Raw genomic sequence first — 7,886 nt, 5'->3', positions numbered from 1 at the left:
AACGTACGAACGCATTGTATGTCACCCTGGGTCGCTGGGGGTGGTGGTGCGGTGAGTCAGGTCAGGTCAGGTCAGCGTGAGCCGTCTGATGTAGTGACGCGTGTATTCCGACTTTGTCGTATTGCCTCACACAAAGTGCTACCCTGGTGGACCGCGTTCCATATCTGGGACATGCCGCAGATGCCGGTTGACAGTGGATCGCGGAAGGTACATCGCATACGTGCGCGGGCCACCTTCCACGTGTTCTCTTCTGCACATGTCGCAGTGTGTATGTGGTCTGATGTAGCGTGTCGTGACACATGACATCCTGGCATGCAAGAATTGTTGAATTCGCAAATGTAGGTGGACATCTACGTTTACTGCCCAAGATACGCAAATGAACTGGAAATCCGTTGTTGAGCGGTTGTTCACGCTGGAGGTGAATCTGTGATGGCGACGATCGGTACAGCTATTAACCGGTTGTTTCAGCGGTACCCGCCACATCCACACGCGTGACTAGGCCCATGTGGGTATGAAGCGATACGCGGCGGTGGCTTGGTGGGACTGTTCCCGGCCGGTGAAGGGGGGCCGCCCGGCGTGTTGGCCGCGCGCTGCGTGGGCGCACGCGCAACAGGCGGCTGGTGGGGGGCGCCGAGTGGCAGGAGCGCCAGCCGACGGGCCCGGCAGGCGGCGCAGCTACGCTGCGGCGCACCCTGCACGCGGCGCCTGGCGGCCAAAGTTGGTTCAGCCGAGCCCGGTGCGAAGCGCGGTGGACATCTGCAGTGTGCTGGTCTGATTGAGGACTGTGTGCGTTGAGGATGCGCCGCCGCCTGGCACTCGGCGCCGCGACGCCGTCTGCTGCTCGGTCGCCCCAGCGGTTCTCGCAGGTGGTTTGTATCGCAGTTGTGCGGACGTGTTGGCGCGTGCGCTGTGCTGGGAGAGTTCGCTTCTGCACCCAAGTGGGGCTTTGCCCTTGTGTGGCGCTGGCGTTGGAGCTGCCGGTCACCATAGGTGGCGCGTGTTGTCTCCCGCCGGCAATGCCACGACAGCACGCTCCCGGGCCTCTGTCGGCAGCGGCAAGCTCAGTTGGGAGCAAGGGTGTTCGCACTAAAACCGTCTACTCGCCTAACTCCGGGCGATTGCGCCTCTCTCGAAACCGACCAAGTACCTAGGACGGCGCTGCGCGCCGCCGGGACCTGAGAGGGTTTCGAGGTGTATCGTGCAGGGGAGCTCGGCCTCCTCCTGTTTGCAGAATAATTGAGCGGACGCTTGCGTGTTCGCGCGGGCCCCCGGGACACACTCCCGGGCGGCCGGCTGCTCAGCTCTAGTTGACGCAGCTCCCTGGTTGATCCTGCCAGTAGTCATATGCTTGTCTCAAAGATTAAGCCATGCATGTCTCAGTACAAGCCGCATTAAGGTGAAACCGCGAATGGCTCATTAAATCAGTTATGGTTCCTTAGATCGTACCCACGTTACTTGGATAACTGTGGTAATTCTAGAGCTAATACATGCAAACAGAGTCCCGACCAGAGATGGAAGGGACGCTTTTATTAGATCAAAACCAATCGGATTGGCTTGTCTGGTCCGTTTGCCTTGGTGACTCTGAATAACTTTGGGCTGATCGCACGGTCCTCGTACCGGCGACGCATCTTTCAAATGTCTGCCTTATCAACTGTCGATGGTAGGTTCTGCGCCTACCATGGTTGTAACGGGTAACGGGGAATCAGGGTTCGATTCCGGAGAGGGAGCCTGAGAAACGGCTACCACATCCAAGGAAGGCAGCAGGCGCGCAAATTACCCACTCCCGGCACGGGGAGGTAGTGACGAAAAATAACGATACGGGACTCATCCGAGGCCCCGTAATCGGAATGAGTACACTTTAAATCCTTTAACGAGTATCTATTGGAGGGCAAGTCTGGTGCCAGCAGCCGCGGTAATTCCAGCTCCAATAGCGTATATTAAAGTTGTTGCGGTTAAAAAGCTCGTAGTTGGATTTGTGTCCCACGCTGTTGGTTCACCGCCCGTCGGTGTTTAACTGGCATGTATCGTGGGACGTCCTGCCGGTGGGGCGAGCCGAAGGGGTGCTTTCGCGTCCCGAGGCGGACCCCGTTTAAATCCTACCAGGGTGCTCTTTGTTGAGTGTCTCGGTGGGCCGGCACGTTTACTTTGAACAAATTAGAGTGCTTAAAGCAGGCAAGCCCGCCTGAATACTGTGTGCATGGAATAATGGAATAGGACCTCGGTTCTATTTTGTTGGTTTTCGGAACCCGAGGTAATGATTAATAGGGACAGGCGGGGGCATTCGTATTGCGACGTTAGAGGTGAAATTCTTGGATCGTCGCAAGACGAACAGAAGCGAAAGCATTTGCCAAGTATGTTTTCATTAATCAAGAACGAAAGTTAGAGGTTCGAAGGCGATCAGATACCGCCCTAGTTCTAACCATAAACGATGCCAGCCAGCGATCCGCCGCAGTTCCTCCGATGACTCGGCGGGCAGCCTCCGGGAAACCAAAGCTTTTGGGTTCCGGGGGAAGTATGGTTGCAAAGCTGAAACTTAAAGGAATTGACGGAAGGGCACCACCAGGAGTGGAGCCTGCGGCTTAATTTGACTCAACACGGGAAACCTCACCAGGCCCGGACACCGGAAGGATTGACAGATTGATAGCTCTTTCTTGATTCGGTGGGTGGTGGTGCATGGCCGTTCTTAGTTGGTGGAGCGATTTGTCTGGTTAATTCCGATAACGAACGAGACTCTAGCCTGCTAACTAGTCGCGTGACATCCTTCGTGCTGTCAGCGATTACTTTTCTTCTTAGAGGGACAGGCGGCTTCTAGCCGCACGAGATTGAGCAATAACAGGTCTGTGATGCCCTTAGATGTTCTGGGCCGCACGCGCGCTACACTGAAGGAATCAGCGTGTCTTCCTAGGCCGAAAGGTCGGGGTAACCCGCTGAACCTCCTTCGTGCTAGGGATTGGGGCTTGCAATTGTTCCCCATGAACGAGGAATTCCCAGTAAGCGCGAGTCATAAGCTCGCGTTGATTACGTCCCTGCCCTTTGTACACACCGCCCGTCGCTACTACCAATTGAATGATTTAGTGAGGTCTTCGGACTGGTACGCGGCATCGACTCTGTCGTTGCCGATGCTACCGGAAAGATGACCAAACTTGATCATTTAGAGGAAGTAAAAGTCGTAACAAGGTTTCCGTAGGTGAACCTGCGGAAGGATCATTACCGACTAGACTGCATGTCTTTCGATGTGCGTGTCGTGTCGCGCAACACGCTACCTGTACGGCAGTGGCCGTGCGCCGCGTGCGGAACCACGCGTGCCTCTCAAAACTAGCGGAAGTGTTGTTGTTGTGTGGTACGAGCGCTGAAGCTCTGGAGCGGCTGGCCTGCGGTACCTGGCGCCTGGCGCCGGTTTTGAATGACGTTCGCCCGAGTGCCTGTCCGCTCCGGTGTGGAGCCGTACGACGCCCATCGGCTGTGAGGCCGTTGGACACAAAAAAAATAGTGGAACAGGGGCCGTCAGACGCCTCAGTCCCGCAAATGCTACTGTCTTGAAAGAGACAGTGGGAGACTGAAAAGGAAAAGATCACCCAGGACGGTGGATCACTCGGCTCGTGGGTCGATGAAGAACGCAGCAAATTGCGCGTCGACATGTGAACTGCAGGACACATGAACATCGACGTTTCGAACGCACATTGCGGTCCATGGATTCCGTTCCCGGGCCACGTCTGGCTGAGGGTCGGCTACGTATACTGAAGCGCGCGGCGTTTGTCCCGCTTCGGAGACGTGGGAGTGTCGTGGTCGCCTGTGTGGCCGGCCGCGTCTCCTTAAACGTGCGATGCGCGCCCGTCGCCTGGCGGTTCGCATACCGGTACTTTCTCGGTAGCGTGCACAGCCGGCTGGCGGTGTGGCGTGCGACACCTCGTACAACGACCTCAGAGCAGGCGAGACTACCCGCTGAATTTAAGCATATTACTAAGCGGAGGAAAAGAAACTAACAAGGATTCCCCCAGTAGCGGCGAGCGAACAGGGAAGAGTCCAGCACCGAACCCCGCAGGCTGCCGCCTGTCGTGGCATGTGGTGTTTGGGAGGGTCCACTACCCCGACGCCTCGCGCCGAGCCCAAGTCCAACTTGAATGAGGCCACGGCCCGTAGAGGGTGCCAGGCCCGTAGCGGCCGGTGCGAGCGTCGGCGGGACCTCTCCTTCGAGTCGGGTTGCTTGAGAGTGCAGCTCCAAGTGGGTGGTAAACTCCATCTGAGACTAAATATGACCACGAGACCGATAGCGAACAAGTACCGTGAGGGAAAGTTGAAAAGAACTTTGAAGAGAGAGTTCAAAAGTACGTGAAACCGTTCTGGGGTAAACGTGAGAAGTCCGAAAGGTCGAACGGGTGAGATTCACGCCCATCCGGCCACTGGCCCCCGCCCTCGGCAGATGGGGCCGGCCGCCCGCGCGGAGCAATCCGCGGCGGGGTCGTGTCCGGTTGCCTTTCCACTCGCCGCGGGGTGGGGCCGTTCCGGTGTGCGGTGGGCCGCACTTCTCCCCTAGTAGGACGTCGCGACCCGCTGGGTGCCGGCCTACGGCCCGGGTGCGCAGCCTGTCCTTCCGCGGGCCTCGGTTCGCGTCTGTTGGGCAGAGCCCCGGTGTCCTGGCTGGCTGCTCGGCGGTATATCTGGAGGAGTCGATTCGCCCCTTTGGGCGCTCGGGCTCCCGGCAAGCGCGCGCGGTTCTTCCCGGATGACGGACCTACCTGGCCCGGCCCCGGACCCGCGCCGCTGTTGGCTCGGGATGCTCTCGGGCGGAATAATCGCTCCCGTCAGCGGCGCTTCAGCTTTGGACAATTTCACGACCCGTCTTGAAACACGGACCAAGGAGTCTAACATGTGCGCGAGTCATTGGGCTGTACGAAACCTAAAGGCGTAATGAAAGTGAAGGTCTCGCCTTGCGCGGGCCGAGGGAGGATGGGGCTTCCCCGCCCTTCACGGGGCGGCGGCCTCCGCACTCCCGGGGCGTCTCGTCCTCATTGCGAGGTGAGGCGCACCTAGAGCGTACACGTTGGGACCCGAAAGATGGTGAACTATGCCTGGCCAGGACGAAGTCAGGGGAAACCCTGATGGAGGTCCGTAGCGATTCTGACGTGCAAATCGATCGTCGGAGCTGGGTATAGGGGCGAAAGACTAATCGAACCATCTAGTAGCTGGTTCCCTCCGAAGTTTCCCTCAGGATAGCTGGTGCTCGTACGAGTCTCATCCGGTAAAGCGAATGATTAGAGGCCTTGGGGCCGAAACGACCTCAACCTATTCTCAAACTTTAAATGGGTGAGATCTCCGGCTTGCTTGATATGCTGAAGCCGCGAGCAAACGACTCGGATCGGAGTGCCAAGTGGGCCACTTTTGGTAAGCAGAACTGGCGCTGTGGGATGAACCAAACGCCGAGTTAAGGCGCCCGAATCGACGCTCATGGGAAACCATGAAAGGCGTTGGTTGCTTAAGACAGCAGGACGGTGGCCATGGAAGTCGGAATCCGCTAAGGAGTGTGTAACAACTCACCTGCCGAAGCAACTAGCCCTGAAAATGGATGGCGCTGAAGCGTCGTGCCTATACTCGGCCGTCAGTCTGGCAGTCATGGCCGGTCCTCGCGGCCGGCCGCGAAGCCCTGACGAGTAGGAGGGTCGCGGCGGTGGGCGCAGAAGGGTCTGGGCGTGAGCCTGCCTGGAGCCGCCGTCGGTGCAGATCTTGGTGGTAGTAGCAAATACTCCAGCGAGGCCCTGGAGGGCTGACGCGGAGAAGGGTTTCGTGTGAACAGCCGTTGCACACGAGTCAGTCGATCCTAAGCCCTAGGAGAAATCCGATGTTGATGGGGGCCGTCATAGCATGATGCACTTTGTGCTGGCCCCCGTTGGGCGAAAGGGAATCCGGTTCCTATTCCGGAACCCGGCAGCGGAACCGATATAAGTCGGGCCCCTCTTTTAGAGATGCTCGTCGGGGTAACCCAAAAGGACCCGGAGACGCCGTCGGGAGATCGGGGAAGAGTTTTCTTTTCTGCATGAGCGTTCGAGTTCCCTGGAATCCTCTAGCAGGGAGATAGGGTTTGGAACGCGAAGAGCACCGCAGTTGCGGCGGTGTCCCGATCTTCCCCTCGGACCTTGAAAATCCGGGAGAGGGCCACGTGGAGGTGTCGCGCCGGTTCGTACCCATATCCGCAGCAGGTCTCCAAGGTGAAGAGCCTCTAGTCGATAGAATAATGTAGGTAAGGGAAGTCGGCAAATTGGATCCGTAACTTCGGGATAAGGATTGGCTCTGAGGATCGGGGCGTGTCGGGCTTGGTCGGGAAGTGGGTCAGCGCTAACGTGCCGGGCCTGGGCGAGGTGAGTGCCGTAGGGGTGCCGGTAAGTGCGGGCGTTTAGCGCGGGCGTGGTCTGCTCTCGCCGTTGGTTGGCCTCGTGCTGGCCGGCGGTGCAGGATGCGCGCGCCTGCGCGGCGTTCGCGCCCCGGTGCTTCAACCTGCGTGCAGGATCCGAGCTCGGTCCCGTGCCTTGGCCTCCCACGGATCTTCCTTGCTGCGAGGCCGCGTCCGCCTTAGCGTGCTCCTCCGGGGGCGCGCGGGTGCGCGGATTCTCTTCGGCCGCCATTCAACGATCAACTCAGAACTGGCACGGACTGGGGGAATCCGACTGTCTAATTAAAACAAAGCATTGCGATGGCCCTAGCGGGTGTTGACGCAATGTGATTTCTGCCCAGTGCTCTGAATGTCAACGTGAAGAAATTCAAGCAAGCGCGGGTAAACGGCGGGAGTAACTATGACTCTCTTAAGGAGGTCCCTTCCTTGGGTTGTAGTTACAGGGAGTGTGAAGCGCAACACATGGGCCTAGCCCACTTAGCCTCTCCACTTCTGCGGTCTTCTCCCCTTCACGTGGGCCCGCTGATTTCGCTGAGCAGAAGACCGCACCAGGGGCCTGGGGGGGTTACCAGCCCCCCCTCGCATTATCCCTTTTAGTTGGGGGCAGTCTACATAATAATATAAGTGGTGGTCCTTCCGCTGAAGGCGCCACCCCAGCTTCCCCAGCATCTATCCGGCCAACCGGCCGTGACGCAGATACGGTAACTTGTGTAGCTTCTTACGCCTGCAGTGAGTGCCACCGCAGCTTTACAACCAAGAACGGTCTCGGGGTCCATCGCCGCCGCCAACATCCTGCGGCCGCCAACGCGGAGATCGTCACGGAGAGGCATCGCGCGAGGTGGACGGAAGAAGAGGTCCTATCGCTCGCCAAAGCGGAGGCCGAACTTTTCCTTGAGAGGGACGCACGGTTCTTCTTCGTCAATCAAGAGCTGACGAGGATATTCCCCGACCGAACACTTGAGGCGATCAAGTGCCAGAGGCGGAAGGCTGCCCACAAGCAGCTTGTCCGCCAATTCATGGAGGCGCTTGAAGTCGGTCGGGGGGAAGAGCCGGCGTCCCGCCGGGGAGCGGTGAGGCCGCCGCCAGACGCGGGCGATAGTGCTGCGCCACCCGATGACGCAGATACGGACTTCGCGGCCGACACCACCGGGCCGCCGCTGGAGGGGCCGACTGACGCCGCCGTCTGGGAGCATCTAGCGGGGCTACCCGCTTCCGCTCAGCGCTTCTCGGCACTAGACCGAATTATCGGTCTGGGGCCGGGAGCGCTGCCCGAAGTCATCCTGGGCATGCTTCCGGACGCCCTTGCGTCGGTCGGGTCCAGAGAAGAGAGGTCAGCCACGAGGACACAGAGGCCGCGCCAACCACCTAAGCGGCCTCCTGCTGCTCCGCCGCAGCAAAGGCGCAAACGGCGCCGATGGGAGTACGCCAAGACACAGGGTGCCTTCCGGCGGTCGCGCGCGCGCTGCGTGCGTGGCCTTCTGGATGGCACCCTGCTGCAGCC

General features: G+C 59.2%; 2 non-coding genes and 1 pseudogene across 2 annotated transcripts; all 3 read left to right on the top strand.

Moving 5' to 3' along the window:
* Positions 1-1,317: 1,317 nt before the first annotated feature.
* On the top strand, positions 1,318-3,210 carry LOC126323863 (small subunit ribosomal RNA). The gene has a single exon (XR_007559724.1). It is a non-coding gene; the product is annotated as a small subunit ribosomal RNA (ribosomal RNA).
* Positions 3,211-3,572: 362 nt separating this feature from the next.
* LOC126323847 (5.8S ribosomal RNA) lies at positions 3,573-3,727 on the top strand. The gene has a single exon (XR_007559709.1). It is a non-coding gene; the product is annotated as a 5.8S ribosomal RNA (ribosomal RNA).
* Positions 3,728-3,915: 188 nt separating this feature from the next.
* The window catches only part of LOC126323834 (large subunit ribosomal RNA), a 7,852-nt pseudogene continuing 3,881 nt past the window's right edge, over positions 3,916-7,886 (top strand).

The sequence above is a fragment of the Schistocerca gregaria genome, unplaced genomic scaffold (assembly GCF_023897955.1).
Source record: "Schistocerca gregaria isolate iqSchGreg1 unplaced genomic scaffold, iqSchGreg1.2 ptg000874l, whole genome shotgun sequence".
Classification (NCBI taxonomy): Eukaryota; Metazoa; Arthropoda; class Insecta; order Orthoptera; family Acrididae; genus Schistocerca; species Schistocerca gregaria.
This window is presented reverse-complemented; position numbering and strand designations above follow the sequence as displayed.